We start from the raw sequence: 18,837 nt of genomic DNA on the forward strand, positions 1-18,837 counted from the left end.
TGTTTTTATTGATACTCGATGTCCATATTTGTATGTTGCTGCATTTTGTTTCATCTACCAATCCTTCTATCTGGAAGACGAGGTCGCCAGCTAGCTGCCGCGACCCGGATGGGCTTCCCGGAGCTTCCCCAGGGGTTGGAGAACAGAGCGGCGACTCGAGAACCATCCAAATTACAATCCAGACCAGCATTATAGAATTCATCGATATGGTCGATCATGGGGAGCATTTTCCGACTTGTCATCCAGTCCGAGGGGGACGAAGATCCACCCACACCCGATCTACGTCGACGAATGGTCGAGTCTCGGATGCCATCAAGGGCTTCCGTCGGTATTCAGGTTCCTTCAGAGCTCTCGCATTGAGATATTAATCAACGATGATGCGAAAAAACTCACTGCGTGTCAAGTTATCCAGAATCGAGGACTGAAGGGGAGATCGACGTTCGAGAGAGAGACCAGAATAAATCCGGTTTCCGAGAACATCTCAAGGTTTCTGGCCACGTCAGTCTCATGACATGAGGACGACACCTACATCCGATCCGCTCAAGTTATCCCCCGGTTCCGGGTCTTCCGGGTCCTGTGTAGAGATTTGAGCAAGAACGCTCAGACACGACCGCGAGCTTAGCGATGTCGAGGCTTTCCTAATCGCACACGCATCGATTCATGGTGCCATGCCGCCCGGCTTGGGCCCGAGCCTCCTAATTGGGACTCGGCTGCTGGATCGGAAGAATATAATACATCGAGCAAGTGTTTAGATTGCGGATCCAAGGGATCGAGAGGGAAAGCAAACGATTGTAAATAGCTTGATCAGTCGGCAGTGAATTAGGCTCCGGCAACCTATGTTGTGGAGGAGGAGATTCGGTCAGTGGGCTGGAGGCGTAGACTCGAGCAGACCAGCCTCTCCGTAGTCTACTGTATTTTGAGGAAGTCAATTATCGAGTAGCGGTCACGCCACCTGCCCAGAAGCTTCCCAGTCCGTAGCGAGAGCTCAGATACGGCGACGTGCGCTCTCTCAGGATGCGCTCTTTTCCAAACCGAGGACTTTGCTCAAATCAATTTCCTCTTCACCTCCTACTCGGCGGTGAGATTTTCCACGAGGAAATCGTCGAGAATGACACGATGTTTGGAGACCGTGTCTGCCTCTCCCAAGCACCGAGGAGAGGGTTAGTTAGTCGCCTGGCTGGTTGGCGGTCTGCTGGCTGTGGCTCAGTCGCTTGTTAATCGTTTAGTACACTCCATAGTCTCACTTAAGTGGAAGCGTCCGTGATCCATTGTGTCCCGAGCGTCCAACCACGACAAGCTTTACTTCGGAGGCATTCTTTCGACGGCCTCGTTACTTCGACCTCCAGCTCAACAGCGACCTCGTTACTGCAAAGTCCGCCTGAACAATTTCAAAGTTTTCTTTCCTCGTGTTCGGCGGAAACCCGCTGGGATCCGCAAAGACCTTGACGACAGGAAACGGCTACCTTCAACGGAATCTAGTTCGCCGTAGACGACGAGCCGAATGGAGCGTATCGATCGACTTCGGAACTCCCTATTCCTTCGGAACGACGTTTTTCTCGCCGGTCACTGCCTCTCGGCTCTGAGCTTCCTCCTCGGCATGATCATGTTGGCAATTCATGCTTTTGTCGAAAATAGCGCAAGTAAGTTTCTGCGGCTTGTTCAACGTGAAATCAAGCGAAGGTTCCGCCCGCTCTGTGCCCGACCTTGTGAAAGCATCTCTCGGGACGCCGAGCTCCCATGAATTTTATTCACCTTGAGCGTTCCGTTACACACTCGATCGCTCCTTTCGCTGGACGGTCGAGGTAAGATCCCCTTTGTAACTCTGCAGCGATATTCCGATATGTTGACCGATGGACTCATCTTCGTGAGAAAGAAAACAGGAAGTCCCTCGCGAATGGGTTCCGCGAAACTTCCAGCAGCCGAGTTCTCCCCGAGATAAAGTGTTTCCATTCCATATTTTCTTTTCTCGGCTGCTCTTCCCAATCCGTCAATAATGAGCGCCGATAATCGATCATCACGTTATCGAGCTTCTCGCTCGCTCCGACTCCCTCGCCGTCAATGCGCGATATTCGAGCCTGTGATCTCACGAGCCGCGAGCTCGAATGGCGTCTCCCCGAGAACGAATATCTCCGCTCAGAGACGGATTTTCGGAATTTAGGCAAGATTTCGGTAATCCTGAATCTTGGTATCGAGTTTGAGCGGAAACTCTGCGAGACGTCTCTGACTGACTTTCCTTCAAAGATGTCCAAATTATTAATCAATGATCAGCCGGAGACAAATGCTCCCGCCACTTGCCTGCACCCCCTCCGATGGGTCTTGCAAGTCTCCCGGTTCTGCGGAACCGGAATCCCTCACAGAGATGCGTGGGCAGGTCTCGATGCTCCTGGCTGACACGCGGTGTCCCTACAGACGTCGCAATTCTGCGCAAAATCCTAACGCGTGCGTGCATCCATTCATTCAGACATCATATTATCGAGACGAGCCTCTATGTCTGGGACCCTCCGACTCATTGATCAAAGGCTCCGTTGAGGTCCCAAAGCGTGGTGTCCCCAGAGCGTTCGGTCGAAAGGATCGATTATTCACTTTCTATTTAGCGACATTCCCCGGCTGGTCTGGCGTCGGACTGGCCTTGCCAGTCGATTGTGTTGCGGCATCGGAGACCGCATTTGCACAGTCTCCATTTTGGCGAGCGGCGATAGATATCTTTTGTTTGTTGCTGCTGTCGTCTGTCTACCCGCTCACTCGCTCGCACCATCCCTCGCCCTCCGTGCAAGTATAACTTCTGCGGGAGATGCCATTGTATGCGTTGCTTATCATATTTCTTGCAGCGTCTCGAGGTGGCCACCGACTTCTCTCGGAGCTCGAGAAGCCAGCCAACCTCCATTAACGACACGTGCTCGGGTCTTTTTGCACTCCTCCTCCTGCTCCCACTCGCTCTGACTCCATTGAAAGCTGGAGAGTCGGAGGGAAGAGAGACACGCAGTCCCGGTGTGGGAAGATCGTCGACTGCACTACGTCGGAGAAGAATATTTTTTCTTGGATCATTTTTATCCTTCATGCTCGCCTCCATGCATGCCGAATTCCTACCAAGCGTCCTTCCCGCCCTCGCCATCTAGTCACCGCACTGCGCCAAACTCCATTAACCACGTGTTATGCTCGCTCTGGTCGCTCCGAACGTCCTCGGGATATTCGACCGATGCACGCTGGGAGTTCCCCCGGGACTCTATTGACAGCCTCGCCGGTCGCCCGGGAGTCACGCGTTATCGGCACGGTTTCAACAGGACACGCGTGGCGTTCTGACGGGAAAAAATCGCGTCGATTCCAAAGGAGAAGTTGTTCCACCCAGACTGAATTCAGGACCAGACGAGACGAAACGAGTCGTTATCGGGAGAATCCCGAGCTCCGAGTCAGATTTCGGTTCGCAAGCGCGGAAAATCGGGCGCTGACACTCCCGATCGAGCTCAGAGAGCGATCGCTCGGAGGGACAGGAGCGTCATTTCTCGGACGTCCTCAGCGTCGTTGTCGACGTCCGCAGGTCGCTCAGAATTCCATCTCCCTGATTGCCTGGTTTCCGCCTCCCGATTCTGCCACCGTGGTTGCCCTCACGTTTTGGCTTCGCAGTATAAGCCTGAAATGTTCACGCAGGACATTGCCGTGTGCTCTCCACTAGAAAACTGAAATTCGAAGAACAGGAGCGCTCGGTTTGAACATTTTGAATAACGTCTCGGAATTCTTTCCTCCACAGCTTTCACATCGGTTGCGGAACTGGGCAACGTGCCTACAGCGCAGATATCTTTGGCTCTCATACTGCTGGGTACCATCATCCCCCTTGGCGAACGATTGCAACGACTGTATATCAATGTTCAGCTTAAACGTCTGACTGAGAAAACCAACGCGATGGATTAGAGTTTTGTTTGAGGCCATTCGCATGGAAGTCGCGTAGTCGAGCGCGCGCGCCGGGAACGTGCCTCGGTCATTCCCGATTCAGTGAGCGAGCACGCCGATGCCGTAGCGAACTAGCATGCATTACGTTGTTCTCCCTCTCATTTGAGCTTTCCGCGTTTGATTCTCGTTTGTCGAAATGCGAGTCGGATCCGCTCGCAATCGTTCGGGTGATCGATCGCTCCCGCAGATGATGTCCCAGAGCTGAGCTGTTGGTACGACAGTTCCGATAATTCCGAATTCTATCGATGTTGACTGAGAGTTCATCATCTGCTGAGGGGGAGAAAGACGAAAATCCAAGTCTCTTTTACTCGAATAATATGTAGAAGCACTGCCACCGTTTATTGTTCGACTGTCGCTGAGAGATAATAATCAAGCACCAAATGGGCTCTTTGGATCGGAAGCCGTCTATTGGTCTCTGTGTCTGCCTGTTTTTCCGTCTGTCCACGCGTCGGTCCGTCAGCTCATCCATCCATCCATCGAGGGAACGGCACTGACCCGACCGCCGCTTTGATGTTAGATGCTGCCGTGGAAAAACAGTCCAACGTTCTCTCACAGTTCGTTATCACGTCTGCGATGGAAGAGACCACCGCAGCTCTGCCGTCGATTCAAGCGGTTGCGGCGGATGCTGACGACGAATATTACATACGGTCTCCACCGACCAATGAACAAGTGTTTCAGATGATAGACTCGAAATGAATATTGGGTGTGACCGTATTCGGAAAGTCTCTACTGCAGCGACCACATGAGAGTGCGTCATGATTCGAAGTCGAAGAGATCGCAGAGGAAGATCCAGATAGATGGCTCTGAATGGATATCATGGCGTAGTATCGAAAGAATAATAAATAATCAGAATTTGTTCGGAAGACTCGGGGAACCAGCTGACGTCTACTCCGTTTTTCTGTTGATCCTCAGTCCAACCCTCCTTGAACGGAAGTTTCGGGAACATGCATTTGGATCCACCGTGAGAAATATTCCGGTTCCAATCGAATTCGGTCACGAGCTCAAGCCCTGGATGATATTTCCACTCCTCGTACACGCTCGAGTGTATGTATGAACTGCTCTGTCTGCTGAATAGCTGAAAGAGATTACCACATGACTGCTACAAGACGCGAGCTCACGCTATTTACGGGGTACCTAGCGTCATTGGAATAAGAAACCGACCCATGCAATAGTTTCCATCGAGATAAGCCCGGGAGGAGTCCACCCGTCCGCGTGACACCTGAAACCATTGGTTAACACCATTGGTTAACACCATTGGTTAGTTCGGATAATCAGATGGTCTATACCGAATGACTTGTGTTCTCCGCGAAAATATCTGCGACAATCAGATCCTAACGAACACCGACGTGATTCGTCCTTCATCGAGACTATTCTGGCGGTCTTGTCGCGACATTGCTTCTAGTATTCAGCTCATGAATGCGGTAAGATTCGCGCTCTGTCATGTTGGACACACCAGTACGGGCTCGTACCAGTATGACTTCCCGAGCCTGTTCTGCGTGGAAAAATTTCTCGTTTGAACAGAAGAGGGTGGGTACGTTCACCGCGTGATGTCCAGCCGGTTACTTCATCGGTTACTTGGGGACACGATCGAATTCAGTGAGTGCTGTCTCGTTCGAGGAGCGTTATCGACTCTCTGCGGGGCTCCGTCGAGCGGAAAAAGGGTATAATCTGGGGACCGACAACGTTCGCTTCATCAAGACCGTTCCCAATGGTCGCAACGGCGCGGCGCCGCCTTGGCACAAATGAAACTCTTATCTCACATAGGCTCTCAATGAAACCGCCCCGCGGGTGAAGCGAGACCATCGGATCTGCGACCGGAACTATGGAGAACGCCGGGCAGTTCACTTCATTCTATTCCAACCAATCTCGGCTGACCTACTCTGTCAAGAACTTCGATTGTATATAAAATAAGGAAGAGTAGAGTGACTCGACGTCCCACGAGAAATCTCATAGTTGTCGGGAGCATCCACCCGAATTCGCATTCGATTCCGCTTCGAAACTTCCATCTGCGGAAGGGGGCTGGGGGCGGAAGCATCTCTTTCCCTCAGAATCCACCGATTTTCTGCTGAAGATAAGAGGGGGCGTTTTAATTTTGGAAATCTTCGATTCTAACGCTGAACTCATGATGTCGACGTAACACGCTGTCTTTCAGTCTGAACTTCTGTCAGGCAGACCTGGTTCTGTCAGTTCCGACTTGGCGAAGTCAGTAGGCGACAAACTTCCGAGCCTAGTTATGCTTGGTCGTATCTTTGCCGCATATTCCGTAGGACAAGCATTCCCTAGAAGTGTGGACCCGCATGCGGGGGTGGATGCATGCTTTTGTGAGCGATTTCGCATCTCATTCTGTGAGTTCGTCTCGCGCCGTCATCCAAATCAGTGTAGATCTCATTGGATGCTGTGTACTCCGAAGCGAGAAACCTTCGGAGAACTTTTCTCGGATATTCATCCTGATACCAGTCGGACTGACAAGAGGCCCAGAGCGCATTCGCTGACTCCTGGAGAAGAGTTGTCACCGTCGCAACGACGTCTCTAGCACCGAACTTTTCTCCCCTCGGTTGATCCACAGACTGTTGATCGCATGCGTGAACAAACGCCCCGGGCGATACTCCTGTCGAAATGTTCCCCGAACAACGTAGAGAATTCATGACTCGGCTGAATATCGCGATTCCAGCGAAGGAGTGTTAGGGCATTGATCATGTTGCGTGTTAAACAGCTGTTCTCATCGACTCGCGATATCACAGAACATTCTGCGGGGTTCTCTCGGACCCGACCATGAGAGAAATCGTTTCGCGCTTTTCCAGGTGAGACCCTGATGATGTCCGCCCCCTCCCCGTGGCCCTCCTTACTGATCGCGCATCGAGCACGCGGCGGGCGTCTCTGATGAGATACCGTCAAATCCTCGGATGATGAGGAAAGGAGCTCCATCTGAAGAAAATCTTATCTGATATACCAGACTTTATCTTCCAAGCTTTCGGACCAATAGCGACCCTGATCCTGCGCCCGGAGTCGGAGCGGAATTCTAGGAGCTCCGAATCGACCAAAAGCGAAGCGCCGCGCGGGCCCTCGCCATCGCTATCCCGCCTAGCGATAAGGCGGTGGGTTGTAGAGGGAGGATTTGTCACTGTGACACGATTTGTACTCGCAGCCGACAGTCCTCTCTTTTCGGTTGAATAATCAAACGGAACGTCTCAGGGCCCGAGGAGGGAAACCTCGATGCCAGCTCCAGACGGAGAAAATCCGAATATCAAGACCGAGAGAAATATCTGGAAACGGCTCTCGGGAGGGACATAATTTATCGAGAGAGAATAGGGGCTCCGATCGAGTTTCTATTCAGCGAGCTTTCACTTCCATTCTCTGGTGTTGGTTCTAATCGTCCCTGGAAAAGTTCGTAGCCGAAAAATTCCGTGATAATTGGGGACCGGGTCACGCTGCTCGGTTCCGGAGTTCCGTATTATCCACCCTAAAGCTCCTCGGATCACTCACGATGGGGATGATCATCCTTCCCGCGTTCGCCGTCAGCTAGCGAGAAAGTGCCCGAAAATGGAAGAGGGTGAGATTCTCCTTCTCTGACAAACTGCAGCCCTCTTCATCCGGTCGAAGTGTCCTCCGACTGTTCCTCCATTCGGCTGAAGAGCCCTTCGGATGTGCGGCTGTAATTTAGCTGAGTGAGTGACGGCCGCTACCGACCAGAGTTTCGATAACCTTAGCAGCGGGCACCTGTACCGTACATTGGCGTTTCGAAGAATGTTGTCCGGTTAATCAAGATTCATTATTCTCGGGGATTCCGATGAACGCCAGGGCTCGATGATCTACACCCTCCCCTCCTCCGGGCGGGATGGGTTAGGGGCATTCCATATTTTTATGCCTCTCAACGTGCTTCGCAATGAGCTGTTTCCGGCGACGACACCCTCAGGCTACAACCCCAACTCCGGAGAGGGCTGAGCTTAAAGTCGTCGGCGGCGCGGCCTTGAGGCCTCTCGAAGAGACAGAAGGTCTAGGGAATTGGGCATCTTCCGGGGAATAGGCTTCTTCGGAAACGATCCTGCTCCAACACGCTCGGTCACTCCCGTTTTGGCCACATGTACTCGATGTCATTTGCGGAATGAGCATCGGAGCGTCTTCACGCCGACAGCCGCTGAGAACTTCTCGATCTAATGGGTCGTCCCTCGCTATTGAAGCCTCCCCCGGCGAGAAACAACGAATGTCCGCCTGCAGTCGCGTGGAAAATTGCGTCTCACGAACGATCGCGCATCGCAGTGCAAAAGCTCCTCGGGATTCTCTTCTAAGCGGGCCGAAGTCGCTGTGTAGTTCTTCCCCTCAAGTCTCATGCGGACGTCGAGTCGGTCGTAGGGGGCGAAGAATCTCCCTGCCGATGCGACAGAACGTAGGGACGAGTCCCGATTTCGGTTCCTAGAGACGGAGTACCGCCTTGAGGAAAGAAGTCCACAGGAACACGCTAGAGGATTCGTCGTCTGAAATCGAGCACTCGGAACATCCACTTTTTCCCGCGACGTCACTCGCATCATACTGGAGCGGTCACGTCGGGGGCTTACTCATTGCCCGGATTATGATGCGAAGAGATCATCGGCCTAAGAGTTTGAGTGAGGACGTGAATGAAGTGAAGGATTTGTACTTATCCACGGGAATGCTTGCGCCACTCCAGGATCTCCGGGGCCTCGTTTCTGGGGGAAAATTTATTGAGAGAGAGCTTCCATGGACTGAGAATACGAGAACGCGGACTTTTAGCTCGATCTTCCCGGATAAACTCCGGAGGAAACTCACTAAGGTCTAATTACCGAGGAGTCGTTGACTGAAATCTTAAACGCAGCGTCCGAGAGAGAGTTCCGGAAGATCTTCGACCTCCCTCCTGGCAGCGCCGGAATCATCTAGGACGCTCGCGCTCTCGGACAATATTCCGGAAACGTAGTCCTTATTTTGTTTGCCGGAACACACTGGGAACACCCATGAATTTTCTGCGGGGTTGCGGAATCTGATTTCTGTTCTTACCGAGGGACGAGCTTGAGCGTGCTTCGAATGAGATTGGCGAATGCCTCTCGTTCGTCAAAATCAAGGCGATCTCTGAAATTCTCATAACGGTCGCGTGCTTCCCTGTCCTGAACGAAGTCCCTCCCCTCCTCCCCAATTCCACTGGGAGCGGATTGGATCGCTGCTCTCGCGAGCCCTGCTCTGATTAATGAAGATTTCTCGATTTCCCTCCGGGAACCTCATCTTTTTTCTCATTCTATTCATGTCTCCTCGACTACGCGGCGTCATCTGTCCTTGACAAATTAAACTCCGCTTGCTTATTTGCAGAGCTTGCGATGCGAATAAGAGGAAGGTCCGACGAAGACCAATTCGAATAGATTCGAAAGCGACCCGATTCCATGTATTCTTCTCTTCAAGTCCTGTCCAATAGAAAACGAGACACAAGTTCCGCTCACTCAGTTTCCCTCCGTGTGCGTACGCGTTTTTCGCGTCAGTACCTCACTGGTCTCGAGCCAGTAATATTCGCCGACGTAGTGAGCGGTCAGGATGACCACGCATCCTCCGCTCTCTGACGGCAATCTCCTGAGCTGAATTTCCAACTTCAAGCTCGATATTCCGGTCATTTCAAGAGCGCTCCTCTGAGGGAGAGAAATGAGCGGTTAGCAGACTTTGACGCCGACCCGGGATCTGACAGAGCAAGGTCCCGGAAGTCTACGCGTCGTCTGTTTCCAAAGGATTGATTCTTGACAAAGAAGAACGAAAACTTGCAACGATTGCAGAAAGGTATGGCGTCTCCCACTCGTTCTTTGTTCCGAACTTCAACACCCGTCGAGCACCCGTAGCTTCTGCATAAATGAGGCGTGCTAAATCCCGTCGGTCCATAGAAGAAACGGTCCGGAACGTTTTTCCGCTTTCGATCTCAACTTCCGAGCGGCCGGATCGGGCGGATCGCGACCGAGCAGTGTACTGAGTGGCGGGCTGGCGGCTCAGTGGAACTCTGAGGTCCAAAGGTCCGAGTCTCGCGACTCGAGTAGGGAGAGTCGTCGGACAGACTCGTCCGGATCATACGACTCACCATTGAAATGTTTCATATTGACTCCGAGCGTCTCCGCGACCCAACCAAGTCGCTGACCAACCCGTCCGCTGCAAGGCTCGCCGACCATTCGAGTGATGCGTATCGAGGTCATATCGATAACCAGTAGCCCGAGGGCGCGGTCGACGCGACTGTGAGGCAGCGTCCGAGTCTGCCTCGAGGATCTTTTTTTATTATGAGACTATTTCCAATTTAGGATCTGGGAGGGTCTCATTCCGGGATCATCCGGGGAACTCTGCTTTTCTTCTCGCTTTTTCCTCGCGTATACGAGAGCTAATTTCGAGTGGAATCACCGAGGAGCTCACGATGGAATTAACTTTCTGCCACTTTCGTTGGAGGCTTCGGCGAGATAAATTCTCCTCCCGTTCACGCCGTGGGATCAGAGCTGTCTTTTCCTTATAAGCCCAGAATTGAATAAGATTAAATAGAGCTCGCCACCGCGGCTGCTGGCGTTGTCGAGCCCAGTCTCCACCCACAAACTCGATTCCCTCGAAGATTGTGAACTATTCTCATCGCTCTATAGATAGATGTTCAGTTTATTGAGTCCATGAAGGAGGGAGTCTTCATCCAGCCCTAAGGATCCTCAATATTCCAGTTGAGAATGCAACGATTGGAGGGAAAGGGCCGAGACTTGAGACTTGACGCGACTTTCTCTCGTCATAAATTGACAAATTCATCAGAATTGGGAGAGTCTGGCGAGATTGAATTCGGAACGAGCTCTCCACGAAGGAAATCTGGGAGTCTGTCTCGGTCATGATGCAACCGAAGACCGGCTACATGTAGAGGAAACGTTCGCGAGTGTTCGTATTCCGTAGCATCTACAGGACGATGTCGGTTGACGTGTTCACCAGCTGGTCAGTGTATGAGGAATTTCTTCGTCCCGTCATGCGACATCTCTGACAGTTGCTTCCGTTACGATGGTGCGCATGGCTACTGGGGAGAGGAGCTACAGCGACAGATTTGCGATCCTCGGAATGATCGAGATAAGAGGAAAACATTGTCCAGTTTCTTTCCAAACGTATTCCGGCTACCGAATAATAATATTCTCTTATTCTGATTGACCGAGGCGACGTTATAGATGACAGGTATCCGGCAGAATGAGGAAAATACAGTAGGTACCCTCGCGGATCGTCTCGCTTAACAATCTTGCTATTGCGTGTATCCGTTTGGCTCGGATGCTGGTTCGATCGCACTTACTGAGAGAGAGGCACGCATTCGCAATCCGGTCCGTGGACTGATTTCGTCTATCCATGTCATGGAGAACCGCTTTAGGTCAATAGGAGCAATTGGTTTATGCAGATTCCGCGGGAAACGTTTCTGATGTCGGCAGAGTCGAGAGGGCTTTCGCGACCGTTCTCTCGGAGAGATGCCGTCGCGTCGGAGAAAGAAAGAACGCTCTGCTATCCGAATTGTCGTCTTCTCGAATGTTCGGAGTTCGGAGCCTTCCCGATTTAGCTCGCAGAATGAATCCATCAATGCATGCGAGCTCGCAGCGATGCGGATAACGTCGCGCGAGCCGTCGTAGCGGTGAACTTCGGGCGGAAGGCTGATCAATCCATCCGGCGGGTGAGATTCGAACGGAGCTCTGCCAGCGAAGACAAAAGTTTACGCCTCTTCGACTTTAATAAGCGGGTCGCGCCCGAGCTGCGCTTCGCACGCGGAGGAAGGAGGGGGAGGGGTGAGACGTATGTAAGTGCGACGGTTAGCCTTCCTTCGAACTTAACAATTGCCTCCGCTGGAAAATCTCAGCTCTCCGGTAGCTTCCTCCTTTAATATTCTCTCGAAACTAATATTTGGCTGCGACATTCTGCCGGGGGTCTGAATAAAGATTTTGGCACGTACAGCATTGATCTGGCGGTGCGGGGGTCGCACCGAAAAATTGTACCGCCAGAGCGCCGAAGACGACGGCCACAATGACGATCCCGTAAGTGGAGTGCATATGTATAGAATGCCACGTGGCTCGGTAGTCTTACGTGCCTTGGAGAATAACCCCCGTAAGTTAGTATGAGAGTGCAATCTGGGAAGGAACACGTCTGCTCGGAGGAAGGGGGTCGAGTGTTCGGGATCGTCTGGGGGTAAGGAACACGGGAAGGAGGCTGGGAGCACGCGAAAGAGCCCTTCGCTCGTCTTCCGTTGACTGAACTCTCGGTAGTCGGGGAGGATTCGCAGGATGCGAACGCTGTTGAGTAAGCCTACGCATGGGGTGAGTCTTGTACCCCATCACAATCGCGGGCTTTTGTTGACTTGTGCCAGGCACGCGCCTCGGATTCCTTCCGAAACCCCTGTCAGGATATTTCCGTCCCTCAACAAAAGGAGCCGGGCAAATTGACGGCTCGTGGACGCAGAATGTCAGATGGTTGCGTAACCGTCCGCCGGCGACTAGGTACTACGATACGGAATCTATCCGAACGCTCATCAACTCCACGGAGACATCGTGATCTCGGAACTCAGTCGACCAGGTGATTCTTCGCTTGTTGAATTCCCAGCCTTTCTCCGATGAGCCGGAGAGTGCTGTGAGAGATCAAAGGGCCTCGAGATCTTTGACGTATTTCCGCACCATTGATGGATTTTCGCAATCATCGGGCCTTCCCTCATGTTAGTACCCGACACATCCGCCTAGCCGATGGACGGACGGCTATCGACTTCTTTCCCGACTCCATCGGTGCTGTGGTAGATCGGACCGCCACTGAGCCGGGCTAGTCAAACAATGTTGTCAACACTCGGCCCACAACTTATGCTCTCTTCGAAGACCCACATGGACGAAATAGACGACAATGCGAGGGATTCAAACCGGAATTTCCGCCAGCCTCAAACCTGCATGGGCGGCTTATATCGGATCGTTCGCGAGTCGCGTCCCGGTGTTCCGGGAACTCAATCCCCGGTGCCGCGGCCAGAGTCCTGGGCAGAGCCCTTCGCAACAGAACGGGCATTTATTAATGACTCCTCATTTTTTCCTGAGCGCGGTAACGGTGCGTGCTGCAGCGTCCTAACATGTTCCAGATGTTGCACGGTCAGTCCGAATAATATTCTTTCTGCTTTCATAGAGCCCTCACTCTTCGCTAATTGAGCCTCCGCTTCCGTTATATGTCTCGCTCATCTCATGGACCCTCTCCCGGGACTTATATGACTACGTTGCCCCGCTCCGACGTTGACGACCCTCGAATCGACCTCGACGGATCTATGTCCGCAAATTCATTTTTCCCCGCAATGGAGAGTTCTTATCCCTCGACCTCGTTTCCGTTCCCGGACGGAGAGCGTGTCCGCACGCATTCCAGCTCTGGCCGCACTTCAGTCACGGAGCTGACTCAGCGTCAAAGGGCCGTTGGGGCAATTAGAGCATTCCCGAGCTTGACCCTCGTCGGTAGCATTTCTTCCGGAAGCGACGTCCAGGGTGTCTCTTTCGGATTGCTTCCGCTCGTTTGGCGCGCTGTGAGGCACCGGACTCACAAAAACTAGGAAAAGACTGTCGCCCTCACAAGGCGTGTTTTGCAAAGGGGAGCTTGTTCGTTTGCTCGCCGTACCTCAATTTGTGTGCGGACGAGCTCACTGCCACCGCTGTCGGCGAGAGACGCCGCGGACAGGGAAGCAGGCGAGCTGATGTGAGACGATCGGGTATGCGGCCTGACGAGAGAAAAACTACCGAAGGATGGCCGCTCGCTGCGAAAGCCTCACGAACCCGCAAGCCTGAAGTATTCGCGTCGTCATGGCTCTAAGCAACTCCCTCGAGCTTCGTTGCGTGGTCTTCTGAGTACCGTGAGGGAGCGATATTCCTTCAGTTTGCGTCAGAAGTCGAGGAACGGAACATGCCTTGAATTAACGAGCCAACAATCTAGCTGATCGTACGATAGTTGTCACGAACTAAAATCGACCTCTCCTTTCCTTCCAGGTGAGAGGAACACATTGACGCTTGTATTCAGACCGTGATTCTCAATTTGGATTCGATATTTTCGACGAGGGAGAGGAATCGGGGATAGATTTCCGTATCCCACGGATGAATGATCGGAAAGACAGACCCCCCATCCACAGTTGCTTATTCCACTCAAGGAGGCGAGGGAATAATAAATTCGACTCGAATAGTCGAAAATCGCTCGGACAGATCAAGAAAGCATGACACAAAAGTTGAGTGGGATGTCGGTGACTCGTGTTGAGATGAATCTTCCGCGACCTTGGAGGTTCGTGTTGCTGTGTTGCGCCTTCCAAGGGATTTTAAGGAGAGGCGCTGGCTGAGACGGGGATGCTGCTAGCCGGCTGAAGAAAGCAGAATGCCGGGAGAATCTTTTCAAAAGACGACATTGTCTGTTGAGACGTCGGAAGTGTTCCTGGATGTATGCTCCGAACAAGCGAGCCACCTTCAAAGAGAGTTGCAAACTGCATGACCTGCCTCTTCTGGCGTCATTGCAGTCCCGTCGGCTGACTCGATGGGCATCGGCTCGATGCGCCGACCGACCAGCAGCCTCCACTCTGCTGGCTTGAGGCCAAGGAAAGCCAAATGTATGTATTCCGCTTGTTGTTGTGACCTCATCCGTCTCCTCGGCCGACGACCATCGAGGCCACTATCGCGACTCTCCGACTGCTGGTCTCAGTGGTCGGGAAGGAATAGGCCAGACTCGACCACGCAGTGACGTCACGCTTTACGTCCTGAACGCATCCGCGTCCTCCCGCGGCTCTCTCCGCCGCGCCGGCGGCGCCGTCCGTTTGTCTATCGGTCAGTAAGCCAGTCGGCCGGTCGGTCGATGGGTCGGTCGGTCGGCTGCTCGGTTGGTCGGCTGACGGGCGACTGGTCGGTCGAACGGACGGACGGAGGAGGTCTGTTGGAAGACTCCTCGTTCCGCTAAACCCGCAAATCCCTTCTGCAATTGACGCTCAAAGAAGCGCCGGCCCAACCGATCCAGCGACCGTCTCCAATCGCTTAAATCCTCGATTCAGCTAATGGTTGTTGTTGTCGTCGACTTCGCTTGCGGAGCTTTTTTTCGACCATTCGAGTGAAGTCAATTGTCACAAATCTTGTCGCGTGAACGTGTGCCGCATCGAGGCGAGCGGCAGCAGCAGATGTTGCTGGATATTGATCGAGCCTTGGTTCTGCTCGCATTTGCGGCCAAGTCGGATCTACTGCTTTGGACCCACTCGACAAATGCTCTGAGTACTAGATGATGATCTCGCATGATGCGTTGTGCGAGGAGACCGTGGGCAAGGAGCATCTATCGACGAGCGAGATCATCAGTAGTCCCGCTCAGGGATACATCCTTGCATGCGGGGACTCATCGTCGAAAATGGAATATTCAGAACTCACCACATGGCTCCTGTTTCCGAAGAAGAAGTTCCCGATGCACTTATCGGAGACCTTTTCCGTGAATCGGAGGATACCGGAGAAGAAGTCGCAAGTTTTGGAATACGAAGGAGCGGGGAAAACGAGTCTCAACGCGGGAGTTCGATGGAGAATCCCGCGGAGCGTGAGAAGTCCTGCGGAGAGATGTCGTGTCGGAAACCTCGTTCGAAAGCGCGTCTGACGGGAGCTTCGAATAAGGCGATGCAGGGTGAAACAAGCGCTCCCCGGGCTCGTACAAAGCGATCTACTCAGGCGGAAAATACGGAAATGAGTCTCCCGACATTTATTGACGGCGTCGAGATGGGATATAGGAGAATCGGCGATATAGACTGGTCCCATTCAATATTATTCGCTCCGGGGTGACGGTATTGAAAAAAAAACGGCCACTACGGTCAAGGAAAATTGCTTCATATGATGGATGACGACCTCTGTGACGCCAATGGTCCACTTCGATGTTTGCCGGCGGTGAAACTCTCCGAAAGATTCCCCTTCCCTTCAGTCTCGATCACAGCCGCACAACTTGGTGGGCTACGCGTCGCCGCGCCAATGTCCGCAGCGATTAACTTCTCTCAGAGAATTCCATGGGAACTCGCTTATTGAAAGGAAAGATTCGAAAATCAAGGGGAACTGTAAGGCGATTCCGATAGAATCCGGTCACTCCTTTCGTTTCGTATGAGCGGGTTCGGACTCCGAGGAAAATCTGTGATCGATGCTCTCGACCCATTCCGAGGAAGAGTGGTAATCACTATTCAGATGAATTTTGCGGTGTTCAGCTAAAATTGATTCGCTTCCCGCCGCGGACCGCGGGAACGAGCGAGGAAGGATCATTCAGCAAGCCCGAGACGAATTATTCCATCACGGGCCGCTCGAACAGCTGCCATCGACGAAGCTCTTCCGCCCGTTTCACGGTGATTTCTCCGCAGACCTCGTCGAGACGTAAACAGATGGAGCGCTGGATGGGAAGAGAGGGGCACTGAATCTTGGGGGAAACACCGCGAAGTCGCTATGCCCGAAGGATTTAGGTACCCTTGAGGTGCAGAACACTTCTCATCCGCAAATGTGTCGATTGGAATTCTCGAGAGCCACTCTGAAGGCTGTGAGGGAGATTCCTTCAATCCTTTGGGGAAAACTTTCCTCCATTGAACACTCGGTCCTAATCATTATCTTCATCGGATGATTGTCGTAGGCATCATGCCAGGATTTTCTGCGTATCCCGAGAAAGGGAGTGGTCGAGCCAGGAGGAGGTCAGTGCGCCTATGTAGGGATGAGCAAACTCAGATGACCATTCCAGCTCTCCCCAAGAGGGAGTCATGGTTTTGGATGTTGACCGATCTTTCAGGTAGGAGCTCTTGTTCCGCTGACGGCGAAAAGGAAATCAGATTCGGTGAGTTTGCTCCGGCCGCTGAACTCGATCGAAAGCTGTCGAAAAGGTCGATTTGAAGCACGTCGTCGAGCTGGAAAGTCAACACCATTGACTCTGTCTCGATGTTTGTCCTCGTTCCGTGATGACTTTCGATTATTAAGCTCGATCGACTTCGATGGGAAGCCCTCAGCGCTCGGTCTTCTCCCAACATTGTCGCTTTTTCCCTTTCCCGACCTATCGAGTCGTGGGAGATCGCATTAATTCGTTTCACTCCAGAATCGAGGAGGAATCACCTGAGAAATACTTTATTGCACACTCACAGAAGGAAAGTGCGCCTGCTCTGCCTGAAGATGATTCTCGGAGCGAGCGAATTCCTGTACGAGCCAAAACGGATACGACGCAGAAGACTCGGAGCGATTGCGCGCGAGCCAGCGTTGGAGCAGGGGAAAGGAACGAACGAGCAACTACCAGGCCGAGAGGAGCAGCAAGCCTGGAAAGAACGGACCCACGTAAAAACCGAATTTCCTGTCGCGCCAGTGTTAGAAGAGGCTTGAAGACGATACTGGAGAGAAACGATGGTAGCTGCGGACAATCAATTATGCGCAGAGTAGGCTCGGAGCTAGGCGCAATTTATTCTGCGTCTTGAGTAATTTTGCATGAGGCCCATTCCGAGAATACAAGCAAGACTGATTGGATGGCATCCTCTCATTCTATGACAGCTTTTAGTGTTCTGCTCGGTGGAATTTAGCGCAGACGGGAACTGGCGCACCTGTGATTCCCGCGCGCAACGCGATGCCCAGGAATGATAGTCGGTGTCTTCACACCCGAGGTCCGCTCGACTGGCTCGCTGTGAGCCTCGGCGTCTGTGCTCCATATCGGTAAAAAAATTCCGTGTCTGAGCGAGTGCAGCGGCCGTATCAGCTTTCGCCGACCGACGCCGCTGCCAGAACCGCGAACCTTCGGGCCTCGCTCGATGCAGCGCATGGTGGAATGATGGCGAGCATCAAACGAGCTCCTACTCGAGAACGGCGCACGCTTTCGAGAGCCGGGTTTAGAATTTCCTGGTTTTCGATGACCTTGAATTCCGCTCTCGACGTCTCAGTGAAGTTCCTCGTGCTAGAGGCTTCTCACGGTAGGTGCCTGTCCTGAATTTTCCCTGTCTGGTCGCGGTCTGTTCTCCGCATGGGCTCATTTTCATCCTGCTCGAATTCGGACACGAAGGTTGCTGCTGCTCCAGCCTTGTCGGTCTTCGTGGTCTGCTGACCGGATGCTGCTCGACTAGGACAGTTGTCCCTGCAGCGCTTCCGCGAAGACGTGCCAGGTTTTGGCGCAAGGTCGCTTGTCGTTACTGTGAGCAGCAGGACTGGCAACAAGCCAAATGCTCCCTCTCCCGCTTGGCTGCAGGGGGAGAACTTGCTTTCCTCTCCAGCAGGCCGTCCATTGATCTACCCGGTGGCACTCGGATCCGTCAGAGTGAACGGCCGACGACCTCCTGCGGCATTCCGGGACTGCATGAGCTGCAGCTAGGCACGCAAACACCGGGAGAAAACGTAAACCAGCGCGTACGCAAGCATGCGAGGGTGAAAGGACAACACGGCCGACAGATTGACAAATGAAAGTTTGGAATCGATTCCGCGCCACGCGATAATGACCTAGCTACACGTCGAGTTTCCGCACGGCGCCGGCGGGCAAACGATCTCTCCCTGCTTTTCCCCCGGGACCATATTCCTGATGTCAGTTGGGGTTCCGTGGAAGAATTCAGTTGGTGATGGTTTCGAGCACCTTCAACCTTCGACATTCGTTTCTTCCGACTTTCTTCCCGGATTTTTTAGGTTTGAGTCGTGTCCGAAATCAGCCTCAGGTTTGGATTGTTCGTTTCTTGGATTCCGCTTCCTCCCTCCTCTGGGCTCTTCATTTAGCGCAAGCCTCTCTTCTCGTTCGCTAAAATGCCCGTTCATCCCGACCTTCGAACCCGTCGCGCCTCGCTGTTCGCTTCCATTTCCTTTTGGATCCAGTCCAAGTGTTTGAGCCCGGCAGTGTTCAGAAATCCATGATCAACTCCAGAAAGGGCCTTCGGAGAGCTCTGTCGACGCTCGGCGTGGATCTCGGGGCTCGTGAGCCTCA

This window comes from Galendromus occidentalis, unplaced genomic scaffold, assembly GCF_000255335.2.
Source record: "Galendromus occidentalis unplaced genomic scaffold, Mocc_1.1 scf7180000075860, whole genome shotgun sequence".
Classification (NCBI taxonomy): domain Eukaryota; kingdom Metazoa; phylum Arthropoda; class Arachnida; order Mesostigmata; family Phytoseiidae; genus Galendromus; species Galendromus occidentalis.